At 43.6% G+C, this 24,513-nt stretch overlaps 1 protein-coding gene across 1 annotated transcript in view; it reads right to left on the bottom strand.

The window, feature by feature from the left end:
* The window catches only part of CORO2A (coronin 2A), a 235,376-nt gene extending 211,497 nt beyond the window's left edge, over window positions 1-23,879 (bottom strand). The window contains exon 1 of the mRNA XM_073664193.1: window positions 23,483-23,879. The gene's annotated coding sequence lies outside the window, so the exon portion shown is untranslated. The remainder of the gene's footprint in view (window positions 1-23,482) is intronic.
* Between the last annotated feature and the right edge of the window lie 634 nt (window positions 23,880-24,513).

Below are 24,513 nucleotides of genomic sequence, written 5' to 3'. Positions count from 1 at the left end.
AATGTACAATTTTCATAGTTAGGAAAATACAGAAAAATCATTAAATGAGGTGTGTCCAAACTTTTGGTCTGTACTGTATAAAAAGTCATTTCAGAAGTAAATTATCTTGAAACATTATGTGACCATAATTTTCAAAAATGTCAAATATCTCTGATAGGATTTCAAGGCAATACCAGACCCAGCACTTAAAAGTGCATTTACATTGGCTGACTAACAGGAATAAGAATTCTTAGGAACGATCATTCCTGATAATCAGCTGTGAACTAAATGCCAATTGGGTGAAATTATTTTAAACTTGCTTAAAAATGATCACTCTGCAGCACATCCTGCTGTGTAAACAAAGATAGTCTATGTACGCAGTACAATTGTGCTACTAATTGTTCTAAACACATGGGAAATACAGTCTACCTTTCCTAACATGCTGTTAACAGACCGTTTTTTTGAAGCAGACTAAAAGTCATTTAAAGGTTTTTGCTACCCCATCTGAGAGCAGCATAATGTAGGGGCAGAGACCTGGATTCCAGCGATGCATCACTTACTGAGCTGCATGCTGTCTTTTTGATAAAAATCACTATTTGCAAATCTACCAGTTCTCTGAATATTGAGCTCTGTATCACACACCCCCACCAGTGATTGACAGATTTCTGCTCATTGGCAGATTCTGTGTATACTGTCAATCAGTGGTGGGGGCAGGTTTATACAGAGTTTTACAGCAGCCTTGGTGACAGCTTCCCTTTGATATAGGCATTTACTATATGCATTTACACCGGCCCCTAAAACATTAGATGCAGCCTAACAAACAGTCCATCACGTGGCAAACAGTAAAATCTAAGTAAATAAGTTAATGAAGACAGACAGAATTCCATTTGTCCCATGACATTTCGCAATAAAGAAAGTTCCTTATCAATTGCTGAAGGACAGTTTTGCTGAGTATGCTGCTTCAAGCTCAATAAAAAAAAAACGTAGAAGTGAGTAAACATTTCTTTTAGGTTTCATAGAAACTATCAAGAAAGCTGGAAAATAATAAAAATCCTGGTTTTGTTACTGTGACATGCTTTAAAGGCCACCGTATTCATTAGAGTACAGTCTTAGGCCTCTTTCACACGTTCATATAAAACACGTAAGAAGATGGAAGCTCTGCCCACATTCCTCCTTGAAGACATGTGTATCAATGTAATGTGATGTGTAGTGTTTAGTGATGTGCGTTATTAGCAATAGAGACATGTTCTGCCCAGCTACAGGTAGCTACTAGGGACAGTTAGGGTTACCAGTTGGGACTAGCCCAGAGTGGGAGGGACTAAAGTGAAGGGGTAGAGAGAGTTTCCTGTAAGGAAGGCAGATAGGGCCTAGCTTGCAGCTAGAGAAGACCTTCATTCTGAGTACTCATGTGTCCTTAATGTGAACGGAGACCGAGGCAATGGATAGCGTGATCCAGAAGGGAGAGAAGGAAAAGTGTTAGAAGAAGTGAATGATTCTCTGAAGACGAGGTCTGCGGCAGGAAGCCTAGCACGATGGTACGGGGTTATTTAGCAGTCAAGTGAAGGAGCAGCGCTGAGAAGGAAAGCGGAACAGATAGCGAGTGACCCGGGTGGTAGTTCCAAGGCGTCGGCAAGCAGAGAAGCTTAGTGCCGGCCATAGTGGCATAAGTAGCTCCCCTAAGGGGAAAAGGATGCAGAGCCGCGATGTCGCGTTCCACCCCCCAGTGTGTCTGGGATGCAGATACTGATGATTCAGATGTCCAATCTGGTACAGGGGTGTGCTGAAGCTGTCAGTACCTTGATTGACAACTCAGTGTCCAATCTGGTGTAAGGGCGTGCTGAGCGGTCAATGTATTGATTGATCTGAGACTGGGATGAGCTGGCTATCTCCAGGTGTTCATTGTCCCAGGTGATTGACCAGCTATTTAACTGGGATATTAGTCCCAGACTTCTGCCAGACATACATTCAGCTTTGTGTGGTTTGTCTCCCTTTGCCTTATGTACTGTTTGTTGATCTTTCATTGCCTGACCTTGGACCTCATAATGACCATCCATTGGTTTAACCCCTTTGTTTTTATCTGCTATCTTCCTGGTATTTTGATCTAGGACAGTTACCTGACTATGCCCTTGTCTCTTCCCTCTGTTTATGACGTACATTCCTGGCTTTTGACCTTGGACTCCTTGACTATCTCGACTCACGGCTTGTCCATGAGAAGTACAGCATCACACATGGGTTGAAAAATAGGACTCACACTTACTGGTTAGTGGTGTTGTTGGACACTAGGGAAGCTCCTGAAGTGTTGTGCTTGGTGGTGGTGAAGGTAGAGAGTGAGGTTAACGGACAAAGAGCGAAATCAAGAAGGAATAGAATGTGTATGAAAATGTCATGTGTTCTAAGAAAATTGTCCACAAAGCTTTACACCCGCCATCCACTGTACATACTCCTCCCTACATTATTGTTCAGTAAAAGTTTATTTTTGAGTGGTGGTGTACCTCATTGAACTTTACAACATCTGGCCTGGCCAGCCAAAGTCACCAACATCAATTGGTCTGCAAGGGCGTAACGCCCTTATAGCTAAAGTCCACACACCCAGCCAGGACCCCCATTTTCCTGTAACGTGCTACTGACCCGCGCCACGTTACACGTACGTGAACAAAAAGTACCAGTGTCATCTGTGTTTTCCATCAGTGTGTCATCCGTGTATCTGTTTTTACCATCAGTGTGTCATCAGTGCTTTTCCGGTATGGATAAAGAATTAAATAAATTGCAAAGCTTCTCCTATAGTTTGCAATGTTAAACACGGACAGCACATGGATGCCATCCATGTGCTGTATGTTTTTTACTAACTCATAGACTTGTATTGGCCCTTGTCATTGGTGCTGCTGGTGAAAAACTAACATGTCTCCGTGTCTTCTGCATGGACACATGGTCCATGAAAAAACATGGACATGTACATAGCACCATAGGTTATAATGGGTAAGTGTGGAATCCGTAAAAAAAACGGATGCCACATATAATGTAAACACGTACATGTGAAGGATGCCTAATTCACCTGCTCATTTTGTCAAGACTAGGCGACCATCTAAGTGTTTCCCAAACCCCGTTTTCACAGTCCCCCAACACATCATGTTTTCAGGATTTCCTTAGTATTGCACAGGTGAGAGAACCAGTGGTAGCTTCTGATGCCTTAATAATAATTCCATCACCTGTGCAATACGAAGGAAATCCTGAAAACATGATGTGTTGGGGGCCGTGAGGACTGGAGTTATAGAAACACTGTGTTAGGTGAATCTAGTGGCAGCTTAGCTTAGTGTTCAAGTGGAAGTGGAAGCTGTTTGATGGACAGTTATCTAAGGTGTTGGGCATCTTTAGAATGGTTTTAGACACTCGTAATTCAGCCACAATACCCAGTACTTCCACTGCTCGCATAGCTCTTTGAGACACAGTTCTCTTCCTTCTGGAGACCAGTTAATTTACATACCTTTCATAGGGAGTACTGCATGCACTTGCTATGCCAGCTTGTAATATCCAAAAGGAGAAACAGTCCAACTCACAAAGGTGCCTGCTCTTCACACACCTGTGAACCAGGTTTTAGCTGCAGTCTTGTGGTACTGAACTAGTTAAGCAGCAGAAGAAAGTGAAGCATTAAACAAGCTGAAGGCTATGTCCTATCCTGTTACATTGCAGCCTTCCAGCTGTAACACATCATTTAGGAAATACAAACAAAAGACCAAGTTTTAACTTTCACCTGACTGGTAACATTTCCTACTCTGTTACACCTAAGCATCCATGTAATCAGAAGCAACCTCTATATTTGCAAACAAGATCTATAAGTAGTGTTGAGCATTCCGATACTGAAATATCGGGTATCGGCCGATATTCACTGTATCGGAATTCCGATACTTAATTCCGATACTTTTATAATATCGAATACCGGAATCGGAAGTTCCCATAATGCCTGCGCTCTGCAGTGTCTGTGAAGGATGACAAGCTGGATGGCAGCGCTCAGCTGCGATCCAGCTTGTCATCAGAATGCCATCCCAGCGTGGGAGAATTCTCCTGACTGTTTAAAAGCCGGCGCGCGGTAAAAAGCCGCCGGCTTTTAAACAATCACGCAGCCCCATACTGCTTCCCCGCAGCCTCCCACCCCGATCCTCCGCTCCCCTCGCCACCTCCAATCCCAATCGTAAATTAGGACCGGGCGGGGAGTGCAGCACCAAGGAGCGAAGGACCCGGGCGGGGAAGCCGGCAGTGAAAAGACTTCACCGCCGGCTTTCCCGTTCTGTGCTGCGCTTTCCCGCCGGTTATTTCAAATGAACAGCTGAGGTATCAGGTGATGCCGATCAGCTGTTAATTTGAAGTAGCCGCGGTGCCCTCAGAGGGTTCATGTGAGTTCATGCTTGACTGCATGAACTCACATCAACTTTCCCACGGCCGCACAGGTCAGCCACTCCTCCCAAACCCGTCATGATTAGTGTGTGCGGGGTGTGTGTGCGGGGTGTGTGTGTGTGTGCGGGGTGTGTGTGTGTGTGCGGGGTGTGTGTGTGTGTGCGGGGTGTGTGTGTGTGCGGGGTGTGTGTGTGTGTGCGGGGTGTCTGTGCGTGCAGGCAGACATAGGCCGATGTGACACTACTACTCCCATCGGCCTATGTCTGTCCCCCGTCCACTCCTGCCAGCAGGATCAGCTCGATGGGAGCAGTAGTTCCCATCAGCCTGATCCTGCTATTTAAATTGCCCTACTGTGTCCCCAATAAATTTTAAATACATGTCATTGGTGGCCAGTGGTTACCTAAAAGAAATTAGTTCATACATTACCTGTCCCCGCCGATCGCCACCTAAAATAAAGTAAAAAATAAAAAACTACACCTATACTCACCTAGACACCTAATTCCCCGAAGCCATCGATCTCCTGTAATAAAATATAAAATAATAAACCACAACCTTATCCTTACCCCTCCGTAGCAGTCCACGAGTGTCCCACGAAGATCTCCAGTTCAGAGCAGCCACATAGAATGTGACCGCTCTGAACCGCTGCCGCCGCTAGAATGACGGGGCCGTAAGGGTTCACCGGAGTTCAGGCAGCGCTGCTCCGGTTAGCTCCTTTACGGCACTGCTGTATCGTGAGAAATTCCCACGGTACAGCACTGCCGTAAAGGAGGTCTCCGGAGCTGCGCTGCCTGAATGCACTCCGGTGACCTCAGTCAGTGGCTCCCGCTGCCGGGAGCGGACGTGTTCCCGGCAGCGTGAGCTTACAGCAGCCATGCACAGCTGTCACCATCTCCAGATGTGACAGCTGTGCATGGGAGATGAGCGCAGGAACGTGGACAGGTAACTATTTTTTTTTTAGTAAACTAAGAATTAAATAAAATGGTGTTTTATTTCAAATAAATTTTTTTTTTCTGGGTGTAGTGTGTTTTTTCTTTTTAACACTTTGTAGGTTAGTAATGGGGGTGTCATATAGACGGCCATCATTACTAACCTGGGCTTCATGGCAGCTGGCGCTGACATGAACCCCACCACTATTACCCCCTGCCACCGCACCAGGGCAGCGTGGAAGAGCGAGGCTAAGTGCCAGAATTGGCGCATCCTATGGATGCGCCATTTCTGGGGCGGCTGACGGCTGGTGTTTCTAGCCTGGGAGGGGGCCAATATTCATGGCACCCTTCCTGAGCTATTAATATCAGCCCCCAGCTGTCTGCCTAGCCTTTGCTAGCTATTAAAATAGGGGGGACCCCATGTCATTTTTTTTGGGGGGGTCCCCCATTTTAATAGCTAGTAAAGGCTAGGTATTCAGCTGGGGGCTGATATTAGTAGCCTGGGAAGCTCCGTGGGTTTTACCCCCTTCCCAGGCTTCAAACATCTGCCCCAGCCGTCTGCTTAACCTCCGCTAGAGACTAAAATTAGGGGGGCCCCCACGTCATTTTTTTGGGGGGGGTCCTCCATTTTAATAGCTAGTAAAGGCTAGGTATTCAGCTGGGGGCTGATATTAGTAGCCTGGGAAGCTCCGTGGGTATTACCCCCTTCCCAGGCTTCAAACATCTGCCCCAGCTGTCTGTTTAACCTCCGCTAGAGACTAAAATTATGGGGGATCCCACGCCATTTTTTTTTAAAATAAATCCTTTATTTTAACACTAAATGACATTTGAGGACTTAATAAAGATGCAGTCCCTAAATTATTATTTATTTTTTAATAAATTTTTCCCAAAACTTTTGACGTGGGCTTCGCCATATTTTTGTATGCCAGCCAGGTACAGCATCCAGCTTCTATGAACACGCCATTTTCCGGGGCGGCCGCGGACTGCAATTTTCAGCGGGGGGGGGGGGCAGAAAGCTTGGGCCTCCCTGCGCTGCAGATTCCATCCCCCAGCTGCCTAGTTATACCTGGCTGGACACAAAAATAGGGAGAAGCTCCACGTTTTTTTTTTTTTAATTATTTCATGAAATTCATGGAATAATTAAGAAAAAAAGGGCTTCCCTATATTGTTGTGTCCGGCTAGGTACAAATAGGCAGCTGGTGGTTGGGGGCAGCCCGTTCCTGCCTGCTGTACCTGGCTGGACACAAATATAGTGTGAAGCCCCACGTCAATTTTTTTTTAATTATTTCAGGAAATTCATGAAATAATTAAAAAAAAAAATGTGTGGCGCTTCGCCCTATTTTTGTGTCCAGCCAGGTACAACTAGGCAGCTGGGGGCTGGAATCTGCAGCGCAGGGAGACCCAAGCTTTCTGGGCCCCACCCGCTGCAAATTGCAGTCCGCAGCCGCCCCGGAAAATGGCGCGTTCATAGAAGCGCCATCTTCTGGCGCTGTACCCAACTCATCCAGGGCCCTGGTGCGGTGGCTCACTGGGTAATAAAGGGGTTAAGGCCAGCTTGGCATTATCAGCTGGCCCTAAGCCCGAAATTCATGGGGTCACGCCAATATTAGACATGACCGCCATGAATTTCTAGTAAAGTATTTAAAAAAAACACAAACACCCAGAAAAAAGTCCTTTAATTGAAATAAAGACACAATTCTTTATTGTTCTAAATTAAACCATACTTACCGCCACGCCCATTCCAGCTGAAGCAAACGATCTCCTGCAATAAAAGTAAAATAATAAAGCAACCTCATCCTTACCTTTCCATGGTTCCCAGGACAGCTTCAGCTCTGCTACATCGAGATGACAGGCTGGACCGCAGCAGAACGCTGCCATCCAGCCTGTCATCCCGCGGACACTGAGAAGCGCAGGCATGCTTGCGCTCCTCAGTGTCTCTCTGTGACGTCATCCAGATGAGCCGAGGTCATGTCCAATGAACTCAGCTCACCTCATGCACGTCACTGACAGCGTGGGAAAATTCTCCTGCACTCAGCGCTTCAGCGTGAGAATTCTCCCACGCTGTCAGTGACGTGCATGAGGTGCGCCGAGTTCATTGGACATGACCTCACCTCATGCACGTCACTGACAGCGTGGGAAAATTCTCACGCTGAAGCGCTGAGTGCAGGAGAATTCTCCCACGCTGTCAGTGACGTGCATGAGGTGAGCCGAGTTCATTGTCGGCTCATCTGGATGCCGTCACAGCCAGACACTGAGGAGTGGAAGTATGCCTGCGCTTCTCAGTGTCTGCGGGATGACAGGCTGGATGGCAGCGTTCTGCTGCGGTCCAGCCTGTCATCTCGATGTAGCAGAGCTGGAGCCGTCGTGGGAGCCATGGAAAGGTAAGGATGAGGTTGCTTTATTATTTTTCTTTTATTGCAGGAGATCGTTGGCTTCAGCTGGAATGGGCGTGACTGTAAGTATGGTTTAATTTAGAACAATAAAGAATTGTGTGTTTATTTCAATTAAAGGACTTTTTTCTGGGTGTTTGTGTTTTTTTTAAATACTTTACTAGAAATTCATGGTGGTCATGTCTAATATTGGCGTGACCCCATGAATTTCGGGCTTAGGGCCAGCTGATAATGCCAAGCTGGCCTTAACCCCTTTATTACCCAGTGAGCCACCGCACCAGGGCCCTGGATGAGTTGGGTACAGCGCCAGAAGATGGCGCTTCTATGAATGCGCCATTTTCCGGGGCGGCTGCGGACTGCAATTTGCAGCGGGTGGGGTCCAGAAAGCTTGGGCCTCCCTGCGCTGCAGATTCCAGCCCCCAGCTGCCTAGTTGTACCTGGCTGGACACAAAAATAGGGCGAAGCTCCACGTTTTTTTTTTTTTAAATTCATGAAATTCATGGAATAATTAAGAAAAAAAGGGCTTCCCTATATTGTTGTGTCCGGCCAGGTACAAATAGGCAGCTGGTGGTTGGGGGCAGCCCGTTCCTGCCTGCTGTACCTGACTGGACACAAATATAGGGCGAAGCCCCACATCAATTTTTTTAAATTATTTCATGAATTTCCTGAAATGATTTAAAAAAAATTGACGTGGGGCTTCGCACTATATTTGTGTCCAGCCAGGTACAGCAGGCAGGAACGGGCTGCCCCCAACCACCAGCTGCCTATTTGTACCTGGTTGGACACAACAATATAGGGAAGCCCTTTTTTTCTTAATTATTTCATGAATTTCATGAAATAATTAAAAAAAAAAAAAATACGTGAAGCTTCTCCCTATTTTTGTGTCCAGCCAGGTACAACTAGGCAGCTGGGGGATGGAATCTGCAGCGCAGGGAGGCCCAAGCTTTCTGCCCCCCGCTGAAAATTGCAGTCCGCAGCCACCCCGGAAAATGGCTGGATGCTGTACCTGGCTGGCATACAAAAATATGGCGAAGCCCACGTCAAAAGTTTTGGGAAAAATTAATTAAAAAATAAATAATAATTTAGGGACTGCATCTTTATTAACTCCTCAAATGTCATTTAGTGTTAAAATAAAGGATTTATTTTAAAAAAAATTGACGTGGGGCTTCGCCCTATATTTGTGTCCAGCCAGGTACAGCAGGCAGGAATGGGCTGCCCCCAACCACCAGCTGCCTATTTGTACCTGGTTGGACACAACAATATAGGGAAGCCCTTTTTTTCTTAATTATTCCATGAATTGCATGAAATAATTAAAAAAAAAAAATGCGTGGGGCTTCGCCCTATTTTTGTGCCCAGCCAGGTACAACTAGGCAGCTGGGAGCTGGAATCCGCAGCGCAGGGAGACCCAAGCTTTCTGGGCCACCCCCGCTGCAAATTGCAGTCCGCAGCCGCCCCAGAAAATGGCGCGTTCATAGAAGCGCCATCTTCTGGCGCTGTACCCAACTCATCCAGGGCCCTGGTGCGGTGGCTCACTGGGTAATAAAGGGGTTAAGGCCAGCTTGGCATTATCAGCTGGCCCTAAGCCCAAAATTCATGGGGTCACGCCAATATTAGACATGACCACCATGAATTTCTAGTAAAGTATTTAAAAAAACACAACACCCAGAAAAAAGTCCTTTAATTGAAATAAACACACAATTCTTTATTGTTCTAAATTAAACCATACTTACCACCACGCCCATTCCAGCTGAAGCCAACGATCTCCTGCAATAAAAGTAAAATAATAAAGCAACATCATCCTTACCTTTCCATGGCTCCCACGACAGCTTCAGCTCTGCTACATCGAGATGACAGGCTGGACCGCAGCAGAACGCTGCCATCCATCCTGTCATCCCGCAGACACTGAGAAGCGCAGGCATACTTCCACTCCTCAGTGTCTGGCTGTGACGGCATCCAGATGAGCCGAGGTCATGTCCAATGAACTCAGCTCACCTCATGTACGTCACTGACAGCGTGGGAAAATTCTCCTGCACTCAGCGCTTCAGCGTGAGAATTTTCCCACGCTGTCAGTGACGTGCATGAGGTGAGCTGAGTTCATTGGACATGACCTCACCTCATGTATGTCACTGACAGCGTGGGAGAATTCTCACGCTGAAGCGCTGAGTGCAGGAGAATTTTCCCACGCTGTCAGTGACGTGCATGAGGTGAGCTGAGTTCATTGGACATGAACTCGGCTCATCTGGATGACGTCACAGAGAGACACTGAGGAGCGCAAGCATGCCTGCGCTTCTCAGTGTCTGCGGGATGACAGGCTGGATGGCAGCTTTCTGCTGCGGTCCAGCCTGTCATCTCGATGTAGCAGAGCTGGAGCTGTCCTGGGAACCATCGAAAGGTAAGGATGAGGTTGCTTTATTATTTTTCTTTTATTGCAGGAGATCGTTGGCTTCAGCTGGAATGGGCGTGATGGTAAGTATGGTTTAATTTAGAACAATAAAGAATTGTGTCTTTATTTCAATTAAAGGACTTTACTCTGGGTGTTTGTGTTTTCTTTTAACTTTGACTATGGGGTTAGTAATGGGGGTGTCTTATAGACGCCTCTCCATTACTAACCTGGGCTTGATGTCAGCTGGCATTATAAGCTGACATCAACCCCAACCCTATTACCCCCTGCCACCGCACCAGGGCAGCGTGGAAGAGCGAGGCTAAGTGCCAGAATTGGCGCATCCTATGGATGCGCCATTTCTGGGGCGGCTGACGGCTGGTGTTTCTAGCCTGGGAGGGGGCCAATATTCATGGCACCCTTCCTGGGCTATTAATATCAGCCCCCAGCTGTCTGCCTAGCCTGTGCTAGCTATTAAATTAGGGGGGACCCCACGTTATTTTTTTGGGGGGGTTCCCCCATTTTAATAGCTAGTAAAGGCTAGGTATTCAGCTGGGGGCTGATATTAGTAGCCTGGGAAGCTCCGTGGGTATTACCCCCTTCCCAGGCTTCAAACATTTGCCCCAGCTGTCTGCTTAACCTCCGCTAGAGCCTAAAATTAAGGGGAACCCCACGCCAATTTTTTTTTAAATAAATCCTTTATTTTAACACTACATGACAAGTACAGTAATCAACACTGTCACTGTACTTCATATATATGTGACTGACATGTTTCGATCTATCTAATCTATGTGTGATTCTCTATTCCTTCTATTCTAAATTGTCGGGTACAGATGCTGAATTGCCGGCCGGCTTTCTTAAAGAGACGGTGCATGAAAACACTATTATTTTTTTAAATAAATCCTTTACACTAAATGACAAGTACAGTAAGCAACACTGTCACTGTACTTCATATATATGTGACTGACATGTTTCTATCTATCTAATCTATGTGTGAAGCTCTATTCTTTCTGTTATAAATTGTCGGGTACCGCTGCTGAATTGCCGGCCGGCTTTTTTAAAGAGACGGTGCACGAAAACACTAATATTTTTTTTTAATAAATCCTTTACACTAAATGACAAGTACAGTAAGCAACACTGTCACTGTACTTCATATATATGTGACTGACATGTTTTTATCTATCTAATCTATGTGTGATTCTCTATTCTGTCTGTTATAAATTGTCGGGTACAGATGCTGAATTGCCGGCCGGCTTTTTTAAAGAGACGGTGCACGAAAACACTAATATTTTTTTTAATAAATCCTTTACACTAAATGACAAGTACAGTAAGCAACACAGTCACTGTACTTCATATATATGTGACTGACATGTTTCTATCTATCTAATCTATGTGTGAAGCTCTATTCTTTCTGTTGTAAATTGTCGGGTACCGGTGTATGCCGCTGATGAATTGCCGGCTTTTCATGTCATTCTACATTATTCTTAGTTGTTTTACTTCATGTAGAATTAACCTACAAGGAAAGAAAGGGTTTATTTTCATTCCGATATTTGTGTCCCATTGACTTGCATTGGTTTCCGGTATCGGAATCGGCGATATCCGATACTTTTTGGGTATCGGCCCGATCCAATCCGATACGATATTTCCTGATATCGGAAGGTATCGCTCAACACTATCTATAAGGCTATGTGCCCACCATGCAGAAATGCTCCGGATTTTTTTCTGAGCGTTTCTTCATCTCCCTGGCAGAAAAAACACATGCGGATTGTACATGCGGATTGTACATGCGGATTGTACATGCGGATTGTACATGTGGATTGTACATGCGGATTGTGCATGCGGATTGTACATGCGTTTTCCTGCCAGGAACATGCGGATGTGAAGCGTTCTTCACTTGCATTTCCACATGCGGGTTGACAAGCGCTTTCCAAGCGATTTTAGCATCACTTGGAAAGTGCTTGTCAACTTGGTCACACTATATAAATCCATGCAACCGGCATGGATTTATATAGTGTGACCCCAAAGAATGGTAAAAAATAACAAATAAATCTATACTTACCTTCTGATGGCCCCGGAGTCTTTATCTGATGCGTCTCAGCTTGACGGCAGCTCGCGGTACACTGAAGGACCTGCCGGCATCAACGGTCGCGTGACCCGTCACATGACTAAATGACGTCATGGCAGGTCCATCAGCCAACCGTGAGCTGCTGGCAAGCGAAGACAAAGACACCGGGGGCCATCAGAAGGTAAGTATAATCTTTATTTTTTATTTTATTCTTTTTTTACAGGTTCTATGGTACCCGGGTCCGGAGGAGAGTCTCCTGTCCTCCACACCCGGGTACCATCCGCACATTGAAACGCTTGGATTCCGCATGTACAGATGCAGTGATGCGGATGTCATGCGTTCCAATGAAAGTCAATGGCGGCGAAAAAGCAGCGCTTCCGCAAAATAATTGGTAGTGCTGCGTTTTTTTTCGCAATGATAACCCGCAGCGGAAATTTCCGCAGCATGTGCACAGCATATGCGGATTATCATTGGGGAACATGGCAGACCTTCTACCATGCGTTTTTAAAGCGTTTCTGTAGTGGAATTGCCGCTGCAGAAACGCTTAAAAAACGCATAGTGGGCACACAGCCTAATAGTGCTTTCTCTTGTCTAAAAGTAAGCTAGGTAGAAAATCATCCACGTATTTAGCAATTACAGAGTAATTCATGAGAATATAACATTTTAGTAGTAGTATTAGGCCTCATTCAGACATCCATTTCTCACATACCCATTATAATCTATGGAGCTATTTACATGTCTGTGTTTTTTTGTGGACCGTGTTTTTCATCCGTGCCATGGATCAAAATTACCCATACATGAGAAAGTGTGGACGAAGAGGCAATCTTATTCATATTCTTTGTGAGTGTCCAAAAATTGTAACACTATGGAGAGAAACAGCCTCATTGCTCTCAAGAATTAATAACTCTACACTAAACCTCTCTCCTCAATTAGCGCTCTTATCTCTAGATGCAGACACACTCCCTCAAAAGATCAGATATTTTTCTATTCATATTTATTTCGGAATTAAATCTCTTATAACGTCTAGATGGAAATCTATTGATAGTCCAACCTTATTAGAAATTACTGACAAAATGTTAACTCATAATTCCTTTGAATATTCTAATGCCTTAAGTTATAATACTAGAAAAAAATATTATTCAAAGTGGGCATCTTGGAATGCATATTTCTCCCTTGAGCAGTAAGAACCTCTTTTAGTAAAGTATATTTCTTTTTAGCCAGACATAATTATTATTATACGTTTTTAAATTTTTAATTATTGTTAGTATACATTTTACCCGTGATTATATAGTTAGGATGATCTTCTGAGTCTTTTTTCCATTCCTTTTTTCCCTTGTCCTTTTGTCTTCTAGCTGCTCTTCTTCTCTCTTTTCTTCCCTTTTCTTGCCCCTATCACCCACCGCTCCCTCTTTCCTCCTTCCCCTTTCCTCATTCTCCCTCCTTTTTTCCCCTTTCCTACTTGCAAATTCTTTATTTTTCTGTCTTTTTATCTTTTCTTTTCTAATTATTTGTCTAAATATTCAAATGTTATTGTATTTCTTTTGTTCCCCATTTCTTTCCCCTTTCATCAAATTAAATCAAATGAGGACAGACCTGGGAGATGTATAAAATAAATAAATGTAAGTTATGCGCCCCAGACGAAGAACAGGCAAAATGCACGTCAGGCATGATCCTCTCATGCAATATGGGCTTATGCCCTTAGCTATTTATTTCTGGCTGCTGGATGTCTATGACTTACATTTATTTATTTTATAAATCTCTCAGGTCTGTCCTCATTTGATTATGTAGCATTTACTCTGGTAATACGCTTTATCATTCAATTTAAAGGAAACATGTCAGCAGGATTTAGCCCTATAAACTAAAGGCATGTGGCTATAATGGCACTGTGATGCTGATTAATATGATACCTGATGTGAAAGGATCAGCTTAATGGTTGTTGAATACTCACCTTATGAAGTTTTCATAAAATGACGTCTTGTGTCCTTCGGGGCGGGACATGGGTGCAGGGTCCTCTTCTCCTGATTATTCAGTGACCTGCCTCCTTTTTAAAATTTAGTGCCGCCATCATTGTGAGGGCAGCGCATACACAGCCAGAGCCGGTGTCCTGTGTGCAGGACGTCAAGAAAAGTGTCGCAGAAGGCGGCGCATGCACAGATCGAGATCTCGGCTCTGAACTGAGCAGAGATCTTGATCTGCACATGCGCCGCCTCCTGCGCCATTTTCTTGCAGTCCTGCACAGAGGACACCGGCTCCCACTGTGCACGCGCAACCCAACAATGATGGTAGCGGTGGCGCTGAATTTTAAAAAGGAGGCATGTCACTGAATAATCAGTGACTTGCAGAAGAAACATAAGAGACTAGTGGGGGGTGGAGAAGGAGAAGACGACCCTGCCCCCACGTCCCACCCCGAAGCACACAAGACATCGTTTTCTGAAAACTTTATAAGGTGAGTATTCAACAACCATTCAGCGGATCCCTTCACATCAAATATATTAATCAGAATCACAGCATCATTATAGCCATGCCTTTAGTTTATAGGGCTAAATCCTGATGACAGTTTTTTTTTAAATAACTTTATTTTTGGACTCTCATCTCAGTTAGCTGAAACTTTACTTATTTATGTATACACTGGCAATTTAGCCCTTACTCAGTGATATATTATCTGACTTCTATGTATTTACCTACTAGTTTTTCACCTCTTTCAGCTAGCTGATTTTTATTGTTTATGTACAAGTTATTTGTTTCAGCTCATAGGGCTTTATGTACAATTATTTTTGTGTTGCACTTTTTGGGTTGCACTTGCACTTTATTTGAAATTAATTTGGATATGTCCCTTGATCTATTATTGTACTTGCATCTATAGATCCTTATTAATGCAGCCATCAATTGCATTTCTACCCATCTTTTGTCTAATTTTATTTCATGTTTGTTTGGATCTCTTTTTATTCCATGTCTGTGTTTAATGTTTTTTCAATAAAGATTTATTATATTTTATACAGTGGCATGTAAAAGTTTGGGCACCCCTGGTCAAAATTACTGTTATTGTGAATAGTTAAGCAAGTTGAAGAAGAAATGATCCCTAAAAGGCCTAAAGTTATAGATGACACATTTCCTTTGTATTTTAGGCAAAAAATAAAATAAAATTGTCATTCTTGATATTTTAAAAATTACAAAAAGGAAAATGGGCTGATGCAAAAGTTTGGGCACCCTTGGAGATTTATGTGCTCAGATAACTTTGACCAAGGTTTCAGACCTTAATTAGCCTGTTAGGGTTATGGCTTGTTCACTATCATCGTTAGGAAAGGCCAGCTTCATAAAAACCCAGCCTCCTCTAACTTTGTGCCAAAAAAAGCAGCTATGGGTTCTTCAAAGCAGCTGCCTAGCACTCTGAAAATGAAAATGGTGGAGGCCTACAAAGCAGGAGAAGGCTATAAGAATATAGCAAAGAGTTTTCAAGTTGCCCTTTTCTCAGTTTGAAATGTAATTAAGAAATGGCGGTTACCAGGAAGAGTAGAGGTCAAGATAAGGTCTGGAAAACCAAGCAAAATTTCAGTAAGAGCTGCTTGTAGGATTGCTAGAGAGGCAAATCAAAACTTCCACTTGACTGCAAAAGACCTTCAGAAAGATTTAGCAAACTCTGGAGTTGTGATACATTGTTCTACTCTTCAGAGACACCTGCACAAATATGGCCTTCAAGGAAGAGTCATCAGAAGAAAACCTCTCCGGCATCCTCACCATAAAATTCAGTGTCAAAAGTGTGCAAAAGAACAAACCTGATGCATTTTGGAAACAAGTCCTGTGGACCGAGGAGGTTAAAGTAGAGCTCTTTGGCCACAGTGATCAAAGGTATGTGTGGAGAAAAAACAGCACAGAATTTCAGGAAAAGAACATCTCGTCAACCATTAAGCATTGGGGTTCATGGGTAGAGGGAAGAATGAATTCAATAAAATTTCAAAACATTTTTGATGCAAACATAACAATATCTGCAAAAAAAGCTGAAGTTGAAAAGAGGATGGCTTCTACAAATGGATAATGATCCTAAACACACATCAAAATCCACAAGAGACTACCTCGAAAGGCGCAAGCTGAAGGTTTTACAATGGCCCTCACAGTCCCCTGATCTAAACATCATTGAAAATCTGTGGCTAGACCTCAAAGTGGCAGTGCATGCAAGACGACCCAGGAATCTCACAGAACTGGAAGAATTGATGAAAATCCCTCAAACAAGAATTGAAAAACTTGTCTGGCTAGAAAAAGTGTTTACAAGCTGTGATACTTTCAAAAGGGGGTGCTACTAGGTACTAACCATGCAGGGTGCCCAAACTTTTGCATTGGCCCATTTTCCTTTTTGTAATTTTTAAAAAGTAAAAGATGAAGAAAAAAAAAAAAATAAAAAAAAAAATATATATATATATATATATATATATATATATATATATTTGCTTAAAATACAAAGGAAATGTGTGATCTTTAACTTTTGGCCTTTTAGAGATCATTTCATCTTCAACTTGCTTAACGGTTCACAATAACAGTAATTTAGACCAGGGGTGCAAATACTTTTATATGCCACTGTATGTACTCCCCGTCTGGCATTTTTGTTTCCTTTATATTTCATTTGTGTTAATGCCTTAGGACACTATATTCTGCTGCTTGTTTGCTCTATAGGTTTAGCATGTGAAATGCATGCTGAATGGGGTTGAGATTTGGTGATTGACTTGGCCATAGTAGAATATTCCACTTATTTGCATTAAAAAACTCCTGGGTTGCTTTCGCAGTATGTTTTGGGTCATTGTCTGTCCGTACTGTGAAGCGCTGTCCAATCAATCTTGCTGCATTTGGTTGAATGTGAGCAGAAAGTATAGCCTTTCACTTCAGAATTCATCCGGCTGTTTATGTCTTCAGTCACATCATCAATAAACACAAGTGACCCAGTGCCATTGGAAGCCATTGGAAGCTATGCATGCTCATGCCATCACACTACCTCCACCATGTTTTATAGAGGATGTGGTGTGCTTTGGATCATGATCCATTCCAAGTCTTCTCCATACTTTCTACTTCCCATCATTTTGGAACAGGCTGATCTTAGTTTCATTGGTCCAAAGAATTCTTTATAAGAACTGGGTTGGCTTCTTTAGATGTTTTTTTTGCCAAAGTCATATCTGGCCTTTCTATTTTTAAGGCTGATTAATGGTTTGCACCATGTAGTAAACCCTCTGTATTTGCTCTCATGTAGTCTTCTCTTTATGGAGTGTTCTTCACTTGGGTAGATATTGTGAAGGGGTTTTTCTTCACCATGGAAAGGATTCTGAGATCATCCACCACTGTTTTATTCTCTGAACATCCAGGCCTTTTTGAGTTCCCAAGCTCATAAGTGCGCTCTTTTTTATTTGCAGAATGTACCAAACTGTTGATTTGGCCACTCCTAACATTTCTGCTATTTCTGATTGATTTCTTTTTTTTCAGTCTGATGGTCTTTTTCTCTTCTTAAGAGCTTCTTTGACTGCATGTTGTGGGTTCACAGCAACAGCTTCCAAATGCAAATGCCACATCTGGAATCCGCTCCAGACCTTTTTCCTACTTAATTGGTGATGGATTAATGGGGGAATAGCCCATGCAGCCCATTAAATAGCTTTTGAGATAGCTGTCCAATTACTTTTGGTCCCTTTACAAAGAGGCAACTACATATTAAAGAGCTGTAATTCCTAAACCCTTACTCCAATTAGGATGTGAATACCATCAAATTAAACCAGACAGGCTGCACGATAAGCACAAATTGATTATATAACTGTATCTTGACTGTTAACATGCCAACATGTTAACAACTAACATGCCAAAACTTGTGTCACTGTCCAAATATTTCTGGACCTAACTGTATCTCCTATCCACTGGATAGGTGATGACATGTTGATCAATGGTGACCAACCACTTGGACCTGCACCGATTGGCAGAACTGGGAACTTTTATTTCTGGACCTAACTGTATATAATGTATAGTATAATAAAGAAAATAGTTTTAGAGAAGACCTGGTCCGTTTCATGCAAATAAACTGAGTCACTGTATAAAGATGTAGCTTACAATTTACTTTGCATTATTCATTACATCCTTTTGCATATTCAACTTACAGTGCTGTTTACGTTGCATGTCAATTCATTATCATGTCTTTAATTATCCATCTGAAATAACGGATACTGGAAGCCTGTGCTAGCATTTCTTCTGCGGTGTTGCTATCAGTGTGTCAAGAGTGGGAGAAGAGGGTTGCATTGACAATCCAACACAAGGGGGAGCACTTTGAACACATTTTATAAGTGGTCATAAGCTTGTAAAAAACTTATGAAAGAATAAAGCTATGTTAAAACCAAGCACACCATTGTTTTTCATATTTAATTCTCAATACGTTTGATGTGTCACATGACCCTCTTCCCATTGAAAAAAATAAAGTTGGATCCAAAATGGCCGACTTCAAAATGGCCACCATGGTCACCACCCACATGGAAAAGTTTTCCCCCTCCCATATACTAATGTGCCACAAATAGGAAGTTGATATCACCAACCATTCCCACTTAATTTAGGTGGATCCATATAAATGGCCCATCCTGTAGAATGCAGTTATACAGCAAGAAAACACGAGGCCTTGTATGACATCTCTTCTACAGGATAAAAATAAATCTCTGGCAGCACTGCAGTAAAAAGATGCAAACTATACTGATCAATAACGGCATTCACAGTCACTAGACACTGTGCACATACTAAACTGTGTATTCATGGTGTTGTCAAACTAGAGTGTTTGTTTTATGTATCTAGATCTTGATAGGATTGTCTCCAGAAAGTAATCTGTATAAGCCATGTCAAGAAAAATGTACATTATTTATAGGGGTAGGAAGATATGAAGCCTCTTAAAGAAACAACACACACATAGACTAATACAAAGATACTATTTACAGTATTAGTAATAGGAAAGTGTAGCAGTATAAAGATATCACTCTTACTAATGCATACATTTTAAGTTTGGTTCTTTCAAAGTAGAGGCTTTCCCCAAAGCTACATAATAAGTGGACAATCCATTATAATAACCCTTAGGCTGTGTGCCCACGTAGCGTTTTTCAAGCGTTTTTGATGCGGAATTTCCGCAGCGGAAACGCTTGTAAAATGCTTGGTAACCCGCACCCCATGGTCCCCAATGGGTTTCCGCAACTTCTATGCACATGCTGCGGATTTTTCCGCAGCGTTTATGCCGCGTTCAAAAATCCGCAGCATGTCATTTAATTTTGCGTTTCCGCATGCAGAATTGCCTTTGTCCAATGCATAAAAAACGCAAGGCAATTCCGCATGTGGAAAACGCGTGAAAAACGCGCGAAAAAAGCGCGATAAACGCGTGCGGAATTCCGCATGCGTTTTTCCGGGAGAGGACTTGCATTTATGCAGCAGAAATTTTCTGCTTCATAAATGCAACGTGGGCACATAGCCTTAGGCAATCTCGTGATTTAAAAAATGTCACGTGACCGCTGCAGCCCATCTCACAAGGTTATTGGGGGATAGAGGGCTCAGAAGGAGCCACACTTGTTGAGCAGCTAAGTATACTTTTTTTTTATTATTTCATCCAGTACCTTGGGGCCGAGAAGATGTCCAGCAGTGGTTAATCCCTTTAAGATCTCAAGAATGTGAAACGATGCCCACTAGTGTCCTCAAAGGAGCAAAAACTACTGTTGTTTTTACTATTAAACAAATAGCAGAACATTGCACATATGCAAGCTGTGATAGAGGCCGAATTTTCACATCACATTCATTTTTAAGTTTTTCATCAGTGTGCTGAATGCAATGTTCACCGGTTTTTGGTCAGCGTGTTTGTTTCTCCCAAACATGTATTATTCCTATTTTTTCGTATGAAAAAATAAATAAAAAAATGGAGGTTTCCCACCAATAAATCAGTGAAAAATGGAGAGCAACAATTATGGCATCTGTGTGAAGTGTTTTCTTTTTAGGCAGACCCATTTACTTGCAGCCTTGTTCACATTGCACTCAGGCCAAACATTAGTGGCTTCATCAAGGATTCAACCCCCAACCGGACCATTCACAACGATGAGGCAGACGGAATCATTCCGTGTCCTGTCTGACTTCCATTTGGCCAGTGCTTGCCTTCTTGGAGCATGCACAAAAGCATGGTCACCATGCTTTTGTGCCTGTCTTAAGAAGGTGGTCACTGCTGAAAAAGAGGCCAGACACATGGGCCAAAAATGGGTCCAGCACACTGAAAGAAACACGGACCATTCACACAGATGTGTGAAACCGGCCCAAGACTAAATGTACTGGGAGATATAAATTAGAAGTATGCTGTATAGTCCATAATCCCTTTAGGCTTCATTCAGACGTCCACGGCAACCGGTCCGAGCACAGGCCGCTAAAGAATGGACATGCCGTAGCTCTACAGACCCCAGTGTGACAACTTCTTATATTTCTATAAGGCTGTCACACTCAGGTCAGAAGGAGATCCACAGCAAGTCAGTGATCTTAGACCAACTCACAGGGACTAATGAATGGGCCTTTATAGACCAGACGTTACCGCATCAATGCCAGGCAGATACAAGTTGGTATATCATTTGGTGCTTTTTTATACCGTTCATCACCACAAAAAAGTATAATAAGCCAACGAATGACTAATGTATGCATACACCTAGTGAAATGAATTTATATCCTCAACAAGGTTCAAAAGGGTTGCACAGCCTACTACTTGTACCAGTATACCATATTTATAACACAGTTATGGTACACAGAAGGGTCGTACACGTATGCAACAATCACTCAAAAATATGAGATACAGCCATTAGACTCCGTTCACGTCATCCTTTCAGCTGTATTACCTTATCGCAAAGAGAGATATATCTATCTATCTAGGATATATATATACAGTACAGACCAAAAGTTTGGACTCACCTTCTCATTTAAAGATTTTTCTGTATTTTCATGACTATGAAAATTGTACATTCACACTGAAGGCATCAAAACTATGAATTAACACATGTGGAATTATATACTTAACAAAAAAGTGTGATACAACTGAAAATATGTCTTATATTCTAGGTTCTTCAAAGTAGCCACCTTTTGCCTTGATGACTGCTTTGCACACTCTTGGCATTCTCTTGATGAGCTTCAAGAGGTAGTCACCGGAAATGGTTTTCACTTCACAGGTGTGCCCTGTCAGGTTTAATAAGTGGGATTTCTTGCCTTATAAATGGGGTTGGGACCATCAGCTGTGTTGAGCAGAAGTCAGGTGGATACACAGCTGATAGTCCTACTGAATAGACTGTTAGAATTTGTATTATGGCAAGAAAAAAGCAGCTAAGTAAAGAAAAACGAGTGGCCATCATTACTTTAAGAAATGAAGGTCAGTCAGTGCGAAAAATTGGGCAAACTTTGAAAGTGTCCCCAAGTGCAGTTGCAAAAACCATCAAGCGCTACAAAGAACCTGGCTCACATGAGGACCGCCCCAGGAAAGGAAGACCAAGAGTCACTTCTGCTTCTGAAGATAAATTTATCCGAGTCACCAGCCTCAGAAATCGCAGGTTAACAGCAGCTCAGATTAGAGACCAGGTCAATGCCACACAGAGTTCTAGCAGTAGACACATCTCTACAACAACTGTTAAGAGGAGACTTTGTGCAGCAGGCCTCCATGGTAAAATAGCTTCTAGGAAACCACTGCTAAGGAAAGGCAACAAGCAGAAGAGACTTGTTTGGGGACAAAGAACAGAAGGAATGGACATTAGACCAGTGGAAATCTGTGCTTTGGTCTGATGAGTCCAAATTTGAGATCTTTGGTTCCAACCACCGTGTCTTTGCGCGACGCAGAAAAGGTGAACGGATGGACTCTACATGCCTGGTTCCCACCGTGAAGCATGGAGGAGGAGGTGTAATGGTGTGGGGGTGCTTTGCTGGTGACACTGTTGGGGATTTATTCAAAATTGAAGGCATACTGAACCAGCATGGCTACCACAGCATCTTGCAGCGGCATGCTATTCCATCCGGTTTGCGTTTAGTTGGACCATCATTTATTTTTCAACAGGACAATGACCCCAAACACACCTCCTAGCTGTGTTAGGGCTATTTGACCAAGAAGGAGAGTGATGGGGTGCTACGCCAGATGACCTGGCCTCCACAGTCACCAGACCTGAACCCAATCGAGATGGTTTGGGGTGAGCTGGACCGCAGAGTGAAGGCAAAAGGGCCAACAAGTGCTAAGCATCTCTGGGAACTCCTTCAAGATTGTTGGAAGACAATTTCCGGTGACTACCTCTTGAAGCTCATCAAGAGAATGCCAAGAGTGTGCAAAGCAGTCATCAAAGCAAAAGGTGGCTACTTTGAAGAACCTAGAATATAAGACATATTTTCAGTTGTTTCACACTTTTTTGTTAAGTATATAATTCCACATGTGTTAATTCATAGTTTTGATGCCCTCAGTGTGAATGTACAATTTTCATAGTCAGGAAAATACAGAAAAATCTTTAAATGAGAAGGTGTGTCCAAACTTTTGGTCTGTACTGTATATATATATATATATATATATATATATATATATATATATGAAAATCAAGAGGTACAACCCAATAGTATTCAGAAGCATGCAACTCAGGTTTACGGCACGTTCCACCCTGAAGCTGGCACCAGGCCTTGTAATCCAGTTGGTCACTGCACTTTTTTCTGCATTAGTCTTTCTACAAGATGAGTAAAATGCTGGCAGAGGTGCAAAAGATACCTATATTAAAGGTCATAACGACACCCCACAGTCCAAGAACATTAATGCTGCACCCCAAAATGGAGCAATTAATTACACAGAGTGGTGAGGTAAATATCACGTACAGTCTAACACCCCAATAACCATGTCAGGCTGCAAAACCGTATGGGAAAGCTGTATACTACAGGTGATAACACCCAATAATCCAGGAGCCCCCCAATATGCAGTAATGAATATCATGCACAGTGTAACACCCCAATAACCGTGTCAGGCTGCAGAGCCGTATGGGAAAGCTGTATACTACAGGTGATAACACCCCATAATCCAGGAGTCCCCCCAAATATGCAGTAATAAATATTATGTACAGTCTAACACCCCAATAACCGTGTCAGGCTGCAGAGCCGTATGGGAAGCTGGAAGCTCCCGGGTCACCACCACACAACGTGTGCTGCAGGGACTCCCCTGCACGGTCATGTGACCCGACTCCTCCAGGACCAGCACATATGGCAGATAACAGAGAGCAACTAGCTGCACTGCCAGTCCTGCAGCGCTGCCATAGAGGTGGCCCTGCAGCCCTGCCATAGAGGTGGCCCTGCAGCGCGGCCATAGAGGTGGCACAGCCTTGCTTACCTTTGCTCCAGTCCTGCAGCTTTCCTCAGGTGCTGTCCCTGGTCTGGAGCCCGCTGCAGCAGTGAGCAGGGAGGCAAGCCCAGCCCACTATCCCAATGCACACCCTGTGAGCACACACTGGGGATGACTGCTGCTATCCTCCTCCTCCTCCTCCTGCCGTGCTTGGTAGTGTCCCCTTCCAGATCCTGCAGGATCCCTCATTCATAAATCATGACCAGTGCTTCATCTAATCTTCCAGGTGGGAGGAGGCAGCATTAAACTGGCTGAAATGGCCTGTGGTGAGGCTGCTGAAGGATGCGGCTCCAGAGGTCAGCAGAGGATGGGCTGGTGGGATGCAGAAGGCTCAGGGCTGTGATCCTTCCTTTGTGTGCAGGCGGTAATGGAAGCCGCCCTGGGCAGCAGATTCATATTTCTATGGAGGGTGGGGCCAGTCCGGCTGGAAGACAACAGGTTGGCGGCATGGAGCTCAGCCCTGGTGCCCTGCTCTGGGGGACATGCTGGGCACACGGGAGTGCAGCTTCCCTCATGCATGGCTGGTTCTCATGTATAAGACCTATCACTAGAGTGCTGTTACTAGAGTGCTATCACTAGAGTGCTGTCACTAGAGTGCTGTTACTAGAGTGCTATCACTAGAGTGCTGTCACTAGAGTGCTGTTACTAGAGTGCTATCACTAGAGTGCTGTCACTAGAGTGCTATCGCTAGAGTGCTGTTACTAGAGTGCTATCGCTAGAGTGCTGTTACTAGAGTGCTATCACTAGAGTGCTATCGCTAGAGTGCTGTTACTAGAGTGCTGTTACTAGAGTGCTATCACTAGAGTGCTATCGCTAGAGTGCTGTTACTAGAGTGCTGTTACTAGAGTGCTATCGCTAGAGTGCTGTTACTAGAGTTCTATCACTAGAGTGCTATCGCTAGAGTGCTGTTACTAGAGTGCTGTTACTAGAGTGCTATCACTAGAGTGCTATCGCTAGAGTGCTGTTACTAGAGTGCTATCACTAGAGTGCTGTCACTAGAGTGCTATCGCTAGAGTGCT

This window comes from Phyllobates terribilis, unplaced genomic scaffold (genome assembly GCF_046119375.1).
Source record: "Phyllobates terribilis strain yellow unplaced genomic scaffold, ASM4611937v1 Scaffold_1__5_contigs__length_1240528914, whole genome shotgun sequence".
NCBI lineage: Eukaryota > Metazoa > Chordata > Amphibia > Anura > Dendrobatidae > Phyllobates > Phyllobates terribilis.
This window is presented reverse-complemented; position numbering and strand designations above follow the sequence as displayed.